Genomic DNA, 18,354 nt, shown 5'->3' on the forward strand with positions numbered 1-18,354 from the left:
ATTGTAGAAATGGAAATCTGAAACGGGAGTCTTTTTCCAGCGCTGGACTATCAAACTATAATATTTATTGTAATGATACTTTCTGAAACCAGAAACAACCTTGCAGTCTTCTTATTGACACCCTTGAATTTGAAACAAACCAATAAACTTACATGAAAGCAGGGAACATTTAGCCAAAAAACGATGTTATGTATGCATTACAAACATATTAAATAATCAAAATATGCAACATCACAGCCATTTCACCATTCTAAAAAAATGAAAGCCATTTACAACTCCCTGTAATGCCGAATTCGAGCACAGCTCTTGAGGAGGAGGAGGGGAAGGTACGGAGAGGAGGCTATGCCCCTCATCCTTTCCTGTTCGCATCCCATTTAGGAGAAATTTTTCCGCTAAATTTAGCGGGGGAATTTTTCCGCTAAATTCAGCGGGGAAATTTTTGCCTAGCGGGGAACTTTTCCGCTAAATTTACCGGGGAAATTCTTTCGCTAAATTTAGGGGGGAAATCGTTCCGCTTAACTTAGCGGAAAAATTTTTGCGCGAAATTTTGCGGGGAAATTTTTTCGCTAAATTTAGCGGGGAAGTTTTTCCGATAAATTTAGCGGAACATTTTTTCTGCTAAATTTAGCGAGAAAATTTTTTCGCTAAATTTAGCGGGGCAATTTACCCATAATGCACCGCGCGGTTACGCCGATGCCGACGCCGACGCCGACGCCTCTCAAGCCGGAAACGGGCGCCTAAGAGCTGCGCTCTAAAAATACCTGAAAATATATATAACACAAAAAGGGATATGATTTACACGAATCAAGATACTGCGCCTAGAACCAAACTTTAAACAATAAAAAGAAGTATGAGGGGGTACCCACAAGTAACTGGAATGAATTTTAGGAGGCCGGGCATTCGTAGTACCAGCATCCGCCTCCAGCGGCGCTAACCGGCACCCTTCTCGAGTCAGTTTACCGACCGGCGTCGTCTGCTAAGGATCTAGAGGCGTGTTGTGAATTTTTTCCGTAAGTGCTTCAAAATCATTCCTCATTTTTTACAATGTTTGACTTGAAGGAACTTCGACATTCACAAAATGATTTCCTTTTAAGACTTTTCATCTTTTCACACGGGCGAACAGAAAAAAGTCACACGGGGCAAGGTCCTGACAATACGGGAAATAGAGAAGCGGTGTCATGCCATTTTTATTAAAAAATTGTTGCACTGACAGCGCAGTGCCAGCTAGGGCATTGTGATGGAAATATAATTCCTTCTTTTCCTCATATCGGATATTTCTGCCTCATTGAGTTTCGCAAGTGTCGCAAAATTCCCAGATAAAATACTCGATTAACAGATTCACCAAGAGGAACAAACTCGGAGTGAACAATGCACAATTTTTCTTATTTTTATCAGTTGAGGAGGTTGAGCGGAGACTTGTGCCTATCTTAAATGCTCTACTCAAGATACTGTATTTCAAATACTTTTCGAAGTGTCTTGGTATCTTGCAAATACTTTTGATTGAGAGTATTTAATACTCTATTTTAATTACATGACGGAGTATCTTGTACTGAATATCTCAAATACATTTTGACATTCCGCCATTTTCCGAGTTTAGCAAACTTGAACATTCTTTCGACAACCAAATCGTTTTGCTAGCTCCGATGACTTAGATTGAGCTGGGGAAGCATCGCTTTTATGTCGATTGTGACTCATATTTAGCACCAAAGTTCGTACAATGAAGGTTTTCCCCCTCGCGCTCGCAAAGGCGCCTTTTTTGGTAGAGTTTCCGCCCAAGAAATGCTCTAACAAAAGGGATGGTCTTACGGATGTAAAGATTGCCACACTGAGGCGCAACGCAGAACGGGAAACGACCCATGACAACAATCCAGACTTCGGTGTCATGACAATATTAAATAGAAGAAAACGAGAAATGGACACAAAAAGAAGACACTTTTTTTTGCTGGTTGTATATTTGATCCCGTTACGGCAAAAGGTCGAGGTTTCTTTTGCTTCTTTTCGTTTTGTCATCAGTCAGGCAGTTATTGCTCTCGTGAACACTGATAAGCAAAGTACAGGACAGGAAACTAACTACGACTAGAATAACCTCTCAAAGTGCCAACAAAGCACCTCCCAACGTTGAGTGCCTTTCTGACCGCAACCTAATATGAGAAAGTGAGACGAGTGCCATGACTATCATGTGGGCTCTCTTTGTTGTCCATTCACTAATTTCCGTATCCTAAGTTCGTTTATAGTGAGCTCCCTATATAGGGAATGTAGATTGTAGCAGTGTAGTGCCCGTTACCAAAAAAAAGTAACGAAATAGCGTTACTCGTTAGTCTGGTAAAAAGTAACGCGTTATCGAGCTACGTTACTCTTTTACAAACGTAACGATATACCGTTACCGTCACTTTTCAAAAATAACGAACGTTACTTTTACGTTACTTTTACTTTACTTTTCTGTTCGAGTACATATGTTTGGCAGAGATGTATGATAAGCCTCTTTAACAAGCTTGGATAAGGATAAAAACTTACAGAGTGGTTTCAAAGTGTTTTGATGCGCGAAGCAGCGTAATTTTCGGCATGCAGATTAGGCATTGAAACTGTAAATTACCTGATTCCGTCTCCTTGAGTTGATACATTTCATTCAGACCTGCTGGCCATGGCGACTGACTTTCGTTGTTCGTGCCTATCTCACGCGCAGAATCAGTCGGAGATGTTAGCCAATCGGCTTTTATAAACTACAGCATGCGAGCGAGGACTGCTGGAACACAACCAGCCAACCAACACTCTTCATCTGTACGCCGGTTTTAGTAACAGTCCGGTTCATACTATTACCAGAGACTGATTTACTTCACTATCTGGAACAGGACACCGGTTACCAGCACACTGGCTATAATCACTTGCTGCCTCTTACCAGCAGTAGCTTTTTTGTAAGCAGTGAGAGAGTGCAGGCGAGCTGGTAATTAATCGACATCTTGTAAACCCTGAGATGGGGAACGATAAAAAAAAATTGATTGAGATTTTGTTGTGTTCGTTCGTTTTTCTTTTTTATCGTTCCCCATCTCAGGGTTTACAAGATGTCGAGTAGCTCTTAATTTTTCTGTGAAAAAAAAAAAAAAAAAAGGTTTCGTGTTTGTAAGTTTTCTTTCCAGGTTTAAAACTTTTTTTATTTTTTTTTATCATGACCTTAGGGAATTAAAGACTAATCAAGCGAAAGATTCTTCTATGTACAAAAGTGGGTCAGGAACTTTCAGGCAGCGAGGGGGAGAGCGAGGGTAAAAATATTCCACAAAGGGTGTTTTTTTCTTCTGTTTTTTTTTTTGAAGCTAGAGAAATGAGCAAATCGCTTCGCCACTAGTTCTCCACTGTTGTAAACTGATGCCTCTCCACGGCTTCCACCCCCCCCCCCCCCCCCGCTGTCCACTTCTGCTGCACAAAGCAGGGGGGGGGGGTAGAGGAGGGAGGGGAGGAGGCTGTAACGCAGTCGTTCGTTCAAGCCTTGTGGGTGGTGACACGATGAAAAAAAAAAAAAGAAAAAGGAGGATGAAAGGAATTAGCTTGTAGCCGAAGGTTTGTTTCGCCTTCGAGAAGTCAGTTATTTTTTTTTTTTTAACTTTACTGTGACAGATGCTGGTTCCGTGCAGCGGTAAGCTGGTGCAGGATTTTGAGATAAGCTCGTGCAGGATTTCACCAGTTTTGGTCAAAAGTAACGAGTAACGAGTAACGAAATTTGACAGCCGATACCGTAAAAAAGTAACGGAAATACTTTACTTGTTAGTCATTCAGAATACTAACGAGTACGTTACTGTGTTAGCAAAAACTGTAACGCGTTACCAGTAACGTCGTTACTAGTAACGCGTTACCTCCAACACTGGATTGTAGTCAAACGAAGCGCCTAAGGTCCGCCGCAAGACGTGATATTCAGCGATGTCACTATTCGCAGCTTTCAGCGACGGTGGTACTCCGGTGTGAGAATCGCGCTCCATAGCTCCTGGATGTTCGGCTTCACAAGAAAGGTGCTTGCCGACACCTTCCCGGCGGGAAAAAATAAACTAAGGCTGCTCGTATAAAGCAAAACTAGAAGTAATTATGCGTCGCAGACCCCACCTCTTACGGCGCTTGACGTATGGATTATGTCAATCGTTTCGCTAGACGCACTCTGCCACCATGATTTTGGATGACTGTTATTGAACCATCACGTGGACCATATTTTCAGTCACCGAGAGTTACTCCAACGCAGTTATTAGGTTTGTTTCTCGCAACCGCCACCAGGGTCTTATTTTAGGCTTCTGATTGGCCATATTCGAATTTGTGAAGACTCCCTGGAACATGCCCAGCCTGCTTTCGGCCAATGACGCCTCTTCGTTTGTCTCCTATACTTGCCAACGAATGGCCAAACTTTCTACATATACGTCTCTGCCGCAGCTTAGGGGTGAACGGAGTATAGGGCAGCATGTCTCAATGCAATGAAATTTCGTAAAGTCCTAAACCGGGTACAGTAGAGCAACCGGCCAAGAGAAAAAATCAGAAGGTTTGAAAGGGCACGTCTTGCATGGCAGACTGGTAAACCGAACGATCACGAGCGTTGGAACACTATGAAGAACCTCAGGGGCTTAGTCGCTGTCCTGAAAGAACTGAAAGAACACAAGTGTTGGAACACTGCGAAGAACCTCAGAAGCTTATATACTGCCCTAAAAAAACTGAACTAGCGCGAGCGCAAGAACGTCGTGAAAAACCGCAGGGGCTTTTTTTCTGCACAGGAAAGAGTTAAACGGTCGAAAGAACGGGATAGTCCGACAGGCTCGGCCGACGCACCAAAACGTAGTAGCGGCCGACGCACCAAAATATAGCGGTAACTGACGCACCGAAATATAGTGGTAGCTGACGCACCAAAATGTAATGATTCTCTGGTAGAAAGGTGACGATCTTGGTGGTTCGACGATCAGGCTGCTGCTTGGCAGCCGGAGACATCCAGGAAGGGCCGGTAGAGCGGCGGCGCTACGGGGTGCCTTGGCGGGTGACGGGGCAGAGGTGATTGACTTTTAGGTTTAGATTTAATGAATAACGGAGCAGAACATCAAAACCGAAGAACGCAAACGGCGAAAGAGGCGAGAGTTCGCGCTTGTGCTGGCGCTTGTAACAGCACAAATAGCGCCCGTGACGACGCAGCAATCTAGTAAACGCCAATTACTACGCTGCCACTGAACCGCAACTTGCTACTGAATTGGAAAGTTCGCGCACTACGTACGTACAGCCGGGAGATCACAACCACGACGGGTACAGCTCAGAAATTCAACCAGTCCAAGATTGAGGAAAACAGTACGGCCGACACAGTCGCGTACCTCTGAGAATGCTTACCTGCCAATCCTCGAGCTCAGTGTTCAATGGTTCAATGCGATCAGATAAACAACTAGTAATTTTTTTTTAAATATTCTTTACAATAAAATACGGCAAAAAACTATCCTTACCTCATTTCGGCAAGCACTCACGTCGTTCGTTGTTGCTATGATGCCACAGCTGTCGAGACCAGTGTTGCTGCTCGCGCTGACAAAATGTTTATTCCACCAATTTACGTGAATTGAACAACAGATGTGATCTTGGCAGATCTTAGAGGATCACGACTGCTAAGAAAGACTATAGTTTATATTCTTTCTGTAGTTATCTAAGTTACTAATATTCACGACTGCCTGCACATGAATATCGGATTCTAAAATAACCTCCCCCCCCCCCGCGTCGTCACCTGCAGGAAAGTGGTCATTTCACTGCGGTTTGGGGTCGTAACTTTGCCCAAAGGCTAGGGGTAGTCGAAGACTCCAAAGCGTCATTTAGACTACCCAGGGTAGTCATCTTTTCTAAGAGTGTAGTGGAATTGTCTGTGTGGAAAGCTTTGGCAAAAAGCCATGATGAGGTCTTTCACGTCCTCGTTCAACTTGATCAACCGCGTAGCATGTTTTCCCCGGCCGTCGTTGAGCTCGCGACCTTCCAACAGCTTCTCCTGTACTCTCTGCAGTCTTTCACTCGTGATCATGTAAAGCTTCTGAAAGAAACGCTTGCACACACATTTCCACATATGTTTGCCGGATCGGACTTTATAAATCCATGTGCACTTTTTCGCTTGGACAGAATTCGTTCTTCCGGTTGCAGGAACATAACTTTTCATTCTAGCCTCAAGGTTAATATTGTGCTTGTGGAAATCGCCGATATACCAAAATATATTGAACTCTTTTTTTCTGAATTTTGCTGCACACTTTCTGATGACACTTTTTTTTTTGGAGCACGACGTTGTTGTCATAAATATCTTTTTGGACGCACCTTCCTGCGGCATTTGTTTACTCGTACCCCTAAAAATAACGAGACAAATATGGTACTCGTGAAGCTACAGTATACTCTAATAGTAGGCATAGCTTACTTCATTTTGCTTCTTTTTATTCTCATTTCATTTCAACTTGCTGCTTATTCGATGGTGCTTGCGGTCCTTTTCGTCTGGCTGTGACCATTCTGGGTTATCGCTGTCGACGTAGTCGTCGCTGTCCGACTGCATTGTTAATTTAGCGAAAACTACCAGAAGGCTGGATGTTGAACACCCTCGGGAAACGAACGTCTGCGAAGGTTTCGCGCCAGCGTCTTCTTGGTGCTTGAACGTCTGCTAAGTTCCATGCAATTGTTTCTGAAACTGCTGCTCGAACGTCAGAAAAATTTGAGTGTAAACGTACACCGCGCTCAATCACGACGTTGCGTTTCACGCTTTCCTAGAGTTGCAAGGAAATGTACGCCACGTTTAGTTCTGCTTCTGCATGAGAATCTATTAATACCGCATTGCAACGTCTGCTAAAGTTAAACATATATACGCGTAAGCCGCGTTTAGGCGCTAACGCCGCATTTTAACATCTGCTATAGTTGCACAAAAACGCAAGCCGCGTTTATAAGTCTGCTTCAGCGTCAGCATCTGCTAACGCCGGATTTCATCGTTTTTCAAAGCCTTGCACGAACGTCTGCTAGGGGGGTGTGAAACGACTGCTAAAGGTACGTTTGAACGTCTGCTAAACAACGCGTTTCCGCGAAATCTTTTGGAGGTGGCGCCATGTCACGCGAAAGGAAGAAAGTTACTTTTTATCGACACGTGGTGGCTTACTTTCAGTTCTTGAGGCGAATGAGCCTTCCCAAGTCATAAAATCGAGTCAAAAGTAACTCTCGGAAGTCTTGTACGCTTAAATACGTAAAATAACACAAAGTGGTATAAGTCCACTTGTACCACTATTGTACGTCGTTCCTCAATTGTCAGATCCTATGCGTCGTTCTTCCGTGGGAACACAGTGCTCAAGACGCACTGAAGCTTTCCATTTTACTAGCCACTGTAAATCTCGCGGATAAGTGTGGAGCGTGACAACCGCACAACAAAATTCCCCTTTCATTCACAAAAAAAAAAAAAAAAATTCTAGCGCAGCAACGAGGGTGAACCATGTCGTAGCGCTCACGCGGAGGACAAGATGTGAAAAGCGCTTCAGTACGGCGCGTTCTTTGCCTTATGTTACGTCAGAGTCTCAGCTGCTCTGTACATGCAGAAAGAAAATGCCGTTTTTGCACGCTCTGTTTAAAATACAATTGCTCGTCCATGAAAGGATGCAAACCAGAATTAGGCAGTATCGCGATACGTTTGTATAGCGATAGTATTTCAGCAATACATTTCGCATCTGTATTTCTGTATCGGAATACATTTTTTCACCAGTGTCTGTATTTCTGTAGCGAAATACAATTGCAATGTTTCTTTGTATCGCGATACAATAAGGATCAAATGTATGTCATTACGTTTCTTGAGAAATACCCCTTCGCCCTCGAAAAACAAAATATAAGCCCCAACGCGTTTTTTTTTTACTTCTGAGGGCACCAGCGTTAAAGGGACCATGAAATGATTCTGAAATCGAATTTCATAAATCGCACGTCGTAAAAGGTGTGAAAAGAAACACAAAAACACAAAAATAGGGAGCCAAAAAAAATTATTCGCTATAGAACTTTTAAAAGAAAACAATACTTTTTTGCGCCCTCTTTCCTTCGAAAGCTCTCTGCTTTTTCACTGCGATGGATCCGCGGAATTGCTGCACGTCAGCCGAATCCACGTCGCCTACTAGGTAAGAGCCTACCTCACCAGCTCCGTGGTCGTAAACAATAAATAGCCGGCGAATGTTTCCGAAAAATTTTGTTAAATATTATTCAGATCCACATTTTCTAGCATAATTAGAGATGTGTCGAAAATCGCCAAATTTGATTATGCTGAGAGCCAAGCGGCATCTATCGTGTGGTAAACGAAGCAGGGGTAAACAGCGTTGGGCTCAGTTACTTGGCCGCGACAATCAAGGAACGTTTATTTTTCTACGTGTTCTTCTCGCGCGTCCCGACTTCAAGCAGCAAGAACTGAACTACTTGAAACTGACCACGACGAACAAGGATGCTGGATCCACAAACATCCGAGAAAAGCCAGAACGGCCATGAATTCACCGACCAGCGACTAAGCGAGCTCGGTAGATAGGCCTAGCAGGCACTCCGAAGCAGGCACTCCGACTTCGGCGCAGCGTTGCTTCGACGGTGTTTGGCCAAGACCGTCTGCCCACGACCGGCTGGCGTGCTGAATGGAATATGCCCGCGCGACCCTTGTGGACCCTTCCCGTATTTTGATCGCTGCCCTCAGTTTTAGATTAAGGGGTGAGGTCAATCTCTTCCCCTTCTTTTCCGAGGCAGTGTTGACGAACACTGTCGTCGAAAAGGGACTCTCGTCGATTCTATCTTTTTGTTTTGTGTGATATAGAGCTCAAATAAACGCCGTATGGATTACCTTCGTAACACGGTATGTACACTTTGTTATTAGTATGCCATATTTTTTCGGACAGACTGCACGGCACTGTCGAGCTATAACAGTTCGTGGGAGCTACGTGCAATACCGGTCCAACCTTCCTTTGCCGAGTGTCGCGTCAGTGTCGAGTTGCAATCGTAAAAGATCGGTCCCGAAGCGCTTGCCAACAGTGCGAATACAGTGCTTCCATCAAACGCGCGCGTCCGCTCCGAGTGTGAACAGGTATTTACGTGGCTCTTGCTGACACTCTCGTAGTTCAAACGTATCTTTTTTAACGTCGGCTCGCTCCTGCATCTCTGAGGCCGCGAAAAACGCCGCGGCCATTTGTCTCTATCTACGTTGCTTTGCAAACGACTGACACCGGCCGCATTTTACCAACAATGACAGTTGGGTTGACTTCTGGAGTCTTCACCGGAAGACTCGCCGCACTTCCCAACAGGCATACCGGCATATGGGACTAGTCCCATGCTGTCGCTGTAGCGCAACATATCTAATTGAATCTCGCTCAGCTGCGATGTGTCCGTGGCTATCGCGGCATGAGAGGCGCCGATTCAGAAAAATAAAAAAAAAACTGTTTTATATTTATATTAGCAGCGTTAAGAACTATAGAAGGTGTTTTTCTTTGAGCTTAACAAATTTAAAAAAAGCCGTGAAAACTACACTTGAGCTGTTTGTGCAAGTTAGTTATACGACCAGGCGGACATAATATAGGGGGTAATCGTAACAATCAGTTGACTAATTAAGTAAAATTTATTAATAAACGTTTTTGTGAATATAGACATATGGTTTCAATTAGATACTTGCTGAACGTCATTGAAAACCAATATATCAGTATTTTTAGAAATACTTCGATCGCGTATTTCTAACCAATGTGTGTAACCTAACGTTTGAGTGAAATGTGAGACAATGCACTGAATGTTGCTTTACTCACTTTGATCCTCGCGTACTATTAAGGAACATTTAGAAAATTGTCTCACATTTTACTGAAACTTTATGTTAAACACATTCATTTAACCATCCACGATGTTAGTCACCGAATTGGAACTAACGACCAAGATAGCAACAAAAGATTGGAATAAAAGACTGAGCTCTGTACTTGAACGTTAACATGCAAGAATGTAGCGTTGAGAATAAAAATCAATATGTCTTAAATGTTGAATAATATCATGATTTAAATCACACTTTTTTTGGACGAGTTCAGTGAAACCTTTTCTGCAAAAATATTCCCAAAAATGTTATATATAAAAAAAAAAACCTTTTGAGAGCAGGCGAACTCCACTGGACAAGAGACAGCGATTGATTTTTAAAAATATTGGAGTGTTGAGATTTCTTTCCACTTTCTACTTCGTTTGCCAGTTATGCAATGTCCTAAAACAAGCAAACCACAGCTTAAAATTAATATAATATGAAGCTGTTTTTATTACGATGGTACTTACATAAATAAATATGCTATTAATTAAGCTGTACTTCAAATATATAGTAAAACTTTCTTCCAGAATTTCTTTATGCATAAGGCGGATCGGGAAGTCAAGCTGGCATGTTAAAAATACCTCTAGAAATCGTCACTGGTTTCTAGCTGCCATGACTTAAATAAAATAAATCATTTTTCTAACTGCATAATTAATAAAAAAATGCTTTTTGCTTTGCCAGGAACGAGGTAGGATGTGGTAGGGAAATATTAAGGAGGGAAATTCCCTGGAGCCTGGGAATGACAGCAGACATTTCATATAAAGGTTACTCGTGTGCAGTTGGCGCGCCGGACATGACTGATCGCCGTGTGAATTAAACTGCGCGCGAACATGACTGATCGCTTAAGCTACGTCATTTACTTCTGCATTGGGTGGTGGGTGAAGAGAAGTCTCACATTAGTCTTGTGTAAACGTCCGAAATGAAAAGGGCTAGGTAAGTGACATCTGGCAAATTTGGGCTGACGTCAAATTCTAAGCACGACTTCATGAGCATGTCTCCAGAGGATTTTATTGAAATGGATCTGTTTCGTACATTTTGACGTAAGCACGAAAAGTAAATCGCGTTCCGTCATCAAGTGCGCTGCACTCGGGTGATCACCATGCAGACGGCTTCATTTTTGCATCCCATACCGCGGACCCTATGGCGCTCTCAAGCTGCCTGCAAAAAAGTCCTGGTTGTTTTGTTGAAATAATTGAAATATATTAATTGACTTGTATATTTTGAGAAATTCATTAAAACTCCTAAATGACTGGAGATTTGGGATTTATGAATAAACAAATCAAGCGAATGTTTAGAACGCAAAAGCGATTAAGAACGTATAGCATATTTTGAATAATATTATGATAAGGCGCAACAGGGGCATACACGTACAAACCACGACACCATTAACGCTAACAAGCGATTGCCGGTCGTCTCCGTCGTTCTTTCTCAGAATTGAATTACTGTTATCAGAACTACCATAGAAGTTGAAAGTGCTCAGTTCCGGTACTAATTCAAGTGACAAATATTGATGCCCATCAGTACCCTTTCGAAGTAAAGTGCGGAAACGCACCTAAGTCGTGTTTCGTCGTTGCGAGAAGGGTTCGGAATTTTGAGGACGAGATTTTCGAGCGAAAAAGCACATAACCTGACTGTCACGAATGTAAGTATGCATGCGAAATGGATAACAATATTTCGCGTAAGAGGTTTTCTAGCATTCTTCTTCCCACAAGTAACACGTTTTTGTTTTATTATAACCTTTCAAGTAATATTATATTTGTTTTTGCGATACGAGAAACTTAGTTACTGAACATTCAAACGAGCGTGGCCTTACATACCGTTTAATATTCGACTCGTCACTGGAAAGTAGCCCTTTAAAGCCTATTTGGAATGAATTACTCACATGTTAAGTTTCTCTTTCGCCCTTAGTATGTTGATATGTCAAAAGTATCTGTTGACCTGGTTAGAAAACTATTTTGTGTTTCATTTAGCAGCGGTAAGATGTATACAAGGTATTTTTCGTTAAGCTGAGCAGATTTATTCAAAAAAGCCGTCAGAGCTACATCTATGAGGTTTGTTCAGGTGAGTTATACGGCCAGAAAGACATAGTGTAGTAAAGTAATCGTAACAATCAGTTACGATTACTTTATGCATTAGTTAACTTTTCTAATTAGTGAAAATATACATATGGTTTCAGTTAGAAGCTTGCCGAACGTCATCGAAAACCACTAAATCATTAATTCCTAAAATACTTTGAGCGCATGAGAAGCGCATCATTGCGGTAAAGTTATCACTCGTGAAGCAGGAACGAGGCCACCGGTGCGATAGCGCGCCCGTGCGATTTTCCATCTCTTATTACAGCCCCTGCCCCGTACCTTCTGCACAAGTGGTATGTACCTTTAGCCCACGAATATGCTTCCTATGCACTCAAAATACTTATATAAAAATATTGGTTGATTGGTTTTCGTTGAAGCTCAGGACGTTTCTAAATGAAACAATAAGTCTATTCTCACTAACAAATGAAGTAATTACAAAATGTTACTTTTTGGACTGATCGTTACTATTAGCTCTTTATAGTATGTTCCTCGGGCCGTAAAAGTCACCTGTACAACCCGCATAAGCTTATCTTCTAATTTTTTTTTATTTCTTTTTTAACAAATTTGTTTAGCTGAAAAGAAACACCCTGGATATTTATATATTTTATTATGAGTAACATCTTTTGGGATAGGAAGAATTTAAGCTGATAAGACTGCTGACTAGGCGAGTTGGTAGTCCATGTATGTAGGTATGTGGATGATTTTTAATATTCCTAGACACAGACCACAACAGCTTTAATACCTTTGTGACCGAAGTTATTCCAAGTTTTAGAAATTGTATGGAACCGTTGGAATTCACTTATAAACTGCCGGATGCAGGATCATTGAGATTTGTCGACCGTAGTCTAGATGTGTTAGCTCGTCATGTATGCTGGTCTATGAGCCTACAGGAAAAAAAGCGCTCCTTCCATTCCACTCAGCGCATTCCAAACTAGTAAAAAGGGGCATCGTGAGGATGTTTTTAAAGAATTCAATCACCAAATCTTGCACGCACACAACTCAAAAGAGCTCCAACGGGTAAGTCGCAAGGTTAAAGACCGCAAAATATCCTGAATCGTTATTGACGTCAGTGGTTGAAGAGATCAAGCAAGGTGATGGCTTGAATTGAAACCCGAGGGACATCCCAAGTAGACCGGTGCTAGTACCATACATGCATAAGTTCTCTCATAGACTTAAGAGGGCAGCGAATGGAGTTAACGTAGATGCAGTCTTTTCAGCCCCCAAAAAGCTCTGCAGCATGTGCAAAAAGGTAAATTCGACTTCAAATAACGCCGTAAGTTGCACCAAGAAGCATACAACTAACTTTGTTCCCTGTGTAAAGGGTGTAATTTATTCCTTCCCACTTTCATGTGGGGAAGTGTACTTAGGGCACACTGGTCGGTGTCTGAACGACGCCTTCGTGAGCTTGCCAACAACGTTGTCAACGCCAACTCTGGACATTTGGGACTACGCCGTAAGAACTGCTGGTGTTCGGCGTTTTTGAGCAACTGCACTGTGCTGGGAAGGAGCCCCAATCAGCTCACCAGGAAGATTATCGAGGCAGCAAATATCGAAAGACACATTAACAAGTGTGTCAGCAGGCCATCTTTAACTCACTCACAGAGGGAGCTTGTGTATTTGACCAAAAGGTATCTTAGTCACTAGCAGTAAGAATTGTTTATTATTTTTTATTTTTTATTATTAATTAAACAAATATTTTTTTCTTTTTTTATATTTTTATTATTTATTTGTTTAATTTTGTAATTCCATTAGATGTCGTCATCTCGTTCTTAGAACATAGAAAAAGCGGAGGTTGTTCTTTGTGAATAGAAGACAATGCAAACCATGAGTCAGCGACGAATGAGTGTATATTTTTTTAGTGTGTCTGTGGTTGTGAGTGTTTCTTTTCTGGTGTGCTGTAACGTTAATCAACATGAAGAATATTTTTTCTCATAAAGATCACAATAACGCGATAAATGAAAACATCAAAGAATTCATATAAGCTCCTTGTTACTTGAAAAGGACATGAATCAAGTTTTGTCTAGTTCTCTCAATGTTCTCGAAATCCAAACGCTAAATAAAAAGGAGCGCGGAGTACCAGTTTTTTTATCCTGATGGTTAGCTTCACGTCGGCCACAAAGATCTTGGGTGGTTTAAAGGACCGGTGCAACGATATTCAGTTGGAATGTTTTTCACTCTGCACGAGCTTGCTGGCACACCTGGGACTCAAGGATACCCACACGCAACGCCACTGGCCAAGAAACTCCTTTGTTGCCGTGTAATTTCAAGGACCAAAGCGATCATTTTCATTCAATCTCTCCTTTGCAAAATTTGATGACGTAACGTGGGGATCGCAGTACACCCAAGTGACGATATTTGAATGCGGTTCATAGATTGGACCCGAGCATTGCGTGGGCACTCGATTTGGGCTCGTGATAATTGCTAGCTCGAGAAGCATTCGGGTTGTGACCCGTGTCCAATTGCTGCAAGGACGACAACAGCCGAGCCATAACAATGTCTGGAACTCAGCGCGTGTCCTGCGCTTTGCCAACCCCAGCGCGTGGCTATGATCAACACTGGCGGCATATAATCGGCTCCAGATCACGTGGCCGCTTGTTCTGGCTGTGAGTTGAGGGGGTGAACGTTGCTCGTTTTTCTTAAATTTGTTTCTGGGACTTCTATTGCGTGGGGTGAAGAACGAACGCGTGTTTCATAGGTCATTAACGTTAGGGGTCCGTTTTAAGCGGTATTTGCGCAAAGTAAAAAAATTGTTGCATCGCTCCTTTAACCAATGTGTGCAACCTAACGTTAAAGTAAAATGTGAGACAATCTATAATTGTTGCTTCACTGAGAGTGATTCTTGCCCACTTTTAAGCAACATTTAGAAAATTCCCACATTTTAAACTTTATGTTACACATATTGATTAAACTATCCACGATGTTGGTCGCCGACGTGTAACTGAAGGCCAAGATAAAAAACAAAAGATTGAAATTAAAGAATAAGCTCTATACTTGAATGTTGGCAGGCCAGAATATAGAGTCGAGAATAAAAACATCAACGTGTCTTAAATGTTGAATTATATTATGATTCAAGTCACGCCCGTTTCGTTGGGACGAATTTAGTGAAATCTTTCCTGCACAAATACTTCCAAAAGTATTGTGTATTGACAAAAAAAAAAAAAAAAAACCTTAAGTGCGGGCGAACGTCCAGTGAAGAAGAGATAGCGGCACGGCAGTTGTTTCAACAAATCGGAGTGTTGGGATTTCTTTCTACCTTGCACATCGTTTGCCAGTTAAACAATATCTTAAGAACAAGGAAATCAGAATATAAAAATAAAGTAAAATAAAGCTATTTTTATTAAGTTGGGGCTTAAATCAATAAAAAAGTTATTAATTATATTGTTCTTTGAATATATCGTAAAAATCTCATCCACAATTTATTTACGCATAAGACGTGTTTGTAAATAAACCTCGTATGGTAAGAATATCACTAGAAATGGTCACTATTTTCTAGCTGCAGTAACTTAAATAAAAAAAATAATTTTTTTAAACGCATGATTTTTTTTTTTTTTTTTGCTTTGCCAGAAACGTGGTAGGTCGTAGTAGGGAGATATTAAAGAAGGAAATTCCTAGGAGCTTGGTGCTGACAGCAGACATTTCAATTAAAGGTTACTCATATGCACTTGACGTGGTTGGTATTTCCCGCTTACCTGCGGAAGGGTATTCGCGCCGGGCATGACTGATCGCCGTGTGAATAAAACTGCTCCCGAACATGACTGACGGCTTAATCTATGTCATTTTCCTCTGCATTGCGTGCTGTGTGAGTCTCAGCCTGAAGTCTCCCATTAGTCTTGTTTAAACTTTTCAGATGAAAACGGCTAAATAAGTGATATCTGTCAGATTAGGCTGAAGTCGAATTCTAAGCACCACTTTATGAACATGTCTCTAGAGGTTTCTATTGAAATTTATGCGTTTTGTACATTTCGGCGTAGGCACGAAAACTAAATCGGCGTTCCGACATCGAGCACGCTGCACTCGAGTGATTACCAGGCAGGCGGCTTCCTTTTCGAGTCACGTATCGCGGGCTCTTTAGCACTCTCAAGCTGCCTATGACACTGTTTTTATCAACGTAGTCCGGATCGTTTTGTTGAAATCATTAAAATACATTAATTGGTTTGTGTATGTTAAGAAATTCATTAAAACTCTTGAATGGCTGGAACTTTGTGATTGCTTTTTAAATTCATTAATAAACAGATCAAGCCATTGTTTAGAACGCAAAGAGGATTAAGAACGTATGCCATATTTTTGTATAATATTATAAAGAAACACATTGCCTGATGTTGACGTTGCCATTATTCCTAGAATCAGATAAAATACAAGTTAAACGTTCGTTACGTACCTCCACGCGTTTCCCATATAATTAAAATATTTTTGTTGGCAAAGACGATGCCTTGAGGAAGCACGCGTAGTTGTTCCCTTCGCTGACCATCTTTGTCATCTTCCTGAGTGCACAATCATGAATATAGAGGTTGCTTTTTAGGCTTTACTGATTTGCTTAAACACCCGTAAAAGCTACACTAATACTTTCAGTAAAGATAAGTTATACGGGCAGGGGGACATAATACAGTTTGTTGGGTTGTAAGCAGGATATCGTGATTTCGGAGTTTATTTCTCGTGAAATTAAAGGGTGTTTTTCGGAGTTTATATTTTCAGTGAGGATTCGGAGTTTATCGGAGTTTATTTTTGTGAGATTACCAATTATCTAAATTCATAGTTTATTTTACTACGTAAACTTAAAAAAAAAAGGATACAAGAAAATAAATAAGGTTCGGGTACCATCACCCGTTGTCTCGAAGGAACCTCGACGTGCTAAAAGGCAAAGAACTTTTGCCAGTGGTTCTAGATTTCAAAGAAAACTGAAGTGGAATCTCCTCATTATCACTGACATTATGCTCTTATAAAGTTTAGATATAAAACTCTGCCTTTTTTGCTGCTGATTTTGTTGTGTACCCGAAATTCGGAGTTTTTCGGATAAATCCGAGCTGAAAAAAAAAGTTACCGGAAAGTATTTTTCGGATTTTTTTCGGATATATCCAAAAACACGGAACCCTAGCTATTAGTCACGATAAGAAGAGTTATAAAAAAATTGAGTTTTTTATATTTTTCTTAGTAAAAATAAACATATACTTCAAATAAGCAGCTTGGTCAGCGTCATTGCTTACCCTTAATTTAGTCACTAATAGAAACAGTTCTGGCGCTCGGGGGAGGGGGGGGGGGGGGGAGGGGGGGCAGTAGTGCGCTAAAGTTACTATTCGCGCAACAGGCACGATAGTATCGGTAACAAAACACGTACGATAAGTGATGGGAAAACCGCTCGGGAGCGTTATCTCACCGGTAGCCTTGCGCCTGCTGCACGAGTAGCAACTTTAGCGGTCCACCATACTTCCCAAGTGCATTACGTCTTTGTTAAAGATTACTGATTTAGTGGTTTAAGATAACTCTTCAAGTTTTTAATTGAAACCATATGTCGAATTGTACTAATTAAGACGTTGATGAACAATTTTACCTACAACTAGCCACCTTATAGGAACGATAAGGCACCTATTTTATACCCCCTGGCCGCATGACTCGCCTAATTTAACCGCTTTAGGGTAATTTTCACGGCTTTTTTTTTTATAAAAAGAGATCTATAAAGAACGAAAAAGAAAGCCTATAGAACACACTGCAGATTACGCTTGTCATTTCGAATGTCTTGTGACTATGACTGAACAGACTTGAGTTGTCAGAAGCATTCGGGCTCAATGTGCACAGGGCTAACGCTGATTCTGAGCCACCTTACTTCTCACACGAATGCGCTACGCCGTCTGTGAAAATAGTCAAAACGTGCTTCAACAGTAACTGCAAAAGTCGTGACCATAATGATACATTGCAATTATTTAGTAATGATGTGTATCGGACGGTACTCTACAGATCCAAGAAAAATAGCGTCGTGAAACGCGACGGAAAACACGAATAAAACGCCTTGCTCAAGGCGCGCCGAGAAGATCAGAGGGACGAGTTGAGGCCACGTTGTGGCGACCGCGCGATGCCATTCTGAAATGGCAGGGGCCACGCGACGGTGACTGAGTTTTGTCTATAGTGTTTAAGGGCACGTCGAGGTGTCACTATTTTCTGCCTTGGGTTTTCTTGTTCTTTTTTTTTAAAATAATATTCAGGTACGTATAAAGCCTCGTTCTGTGTGCTTTTTTTCATCTTGTCCTACGTCTTCCTTTGCTCACTGGGCGTTTCTTCCGCGACCAACAGTCACCTCGCATCACTGCCAATTTAATCTCGCAAAGAGACAAAATAGTCTTTGAGGCTCAGAACTTATACTTCCAGTTAGCTTTTTTATAGTATTTCTACCAGCCTTGACTACCAAGACTTGCCATTCTTTAATACTAAAGGTGATTGCGAAGCCCTTGGTAAGCAGTTTAGAAATTACTATTTTTTCATAGTTTCCTGCGT

Source organism: Ixodes scapularis, unplaced genomic scaffold, assembly GCF_016920785.2.
Source record: "Ixodes scapularis isolate PalLabHiFi unplaced genomic scaffold, ASM1692078v2 PGA_scaffold0__279_contigs__length_252992795, whole genome shotgun sequence".
Lineage (NCBI taxonomy): Eukaryota > Metazoa > Arthropoda > Arachnida > Ixodida > Ixodidae > Ixodes > Ixodes scapularis.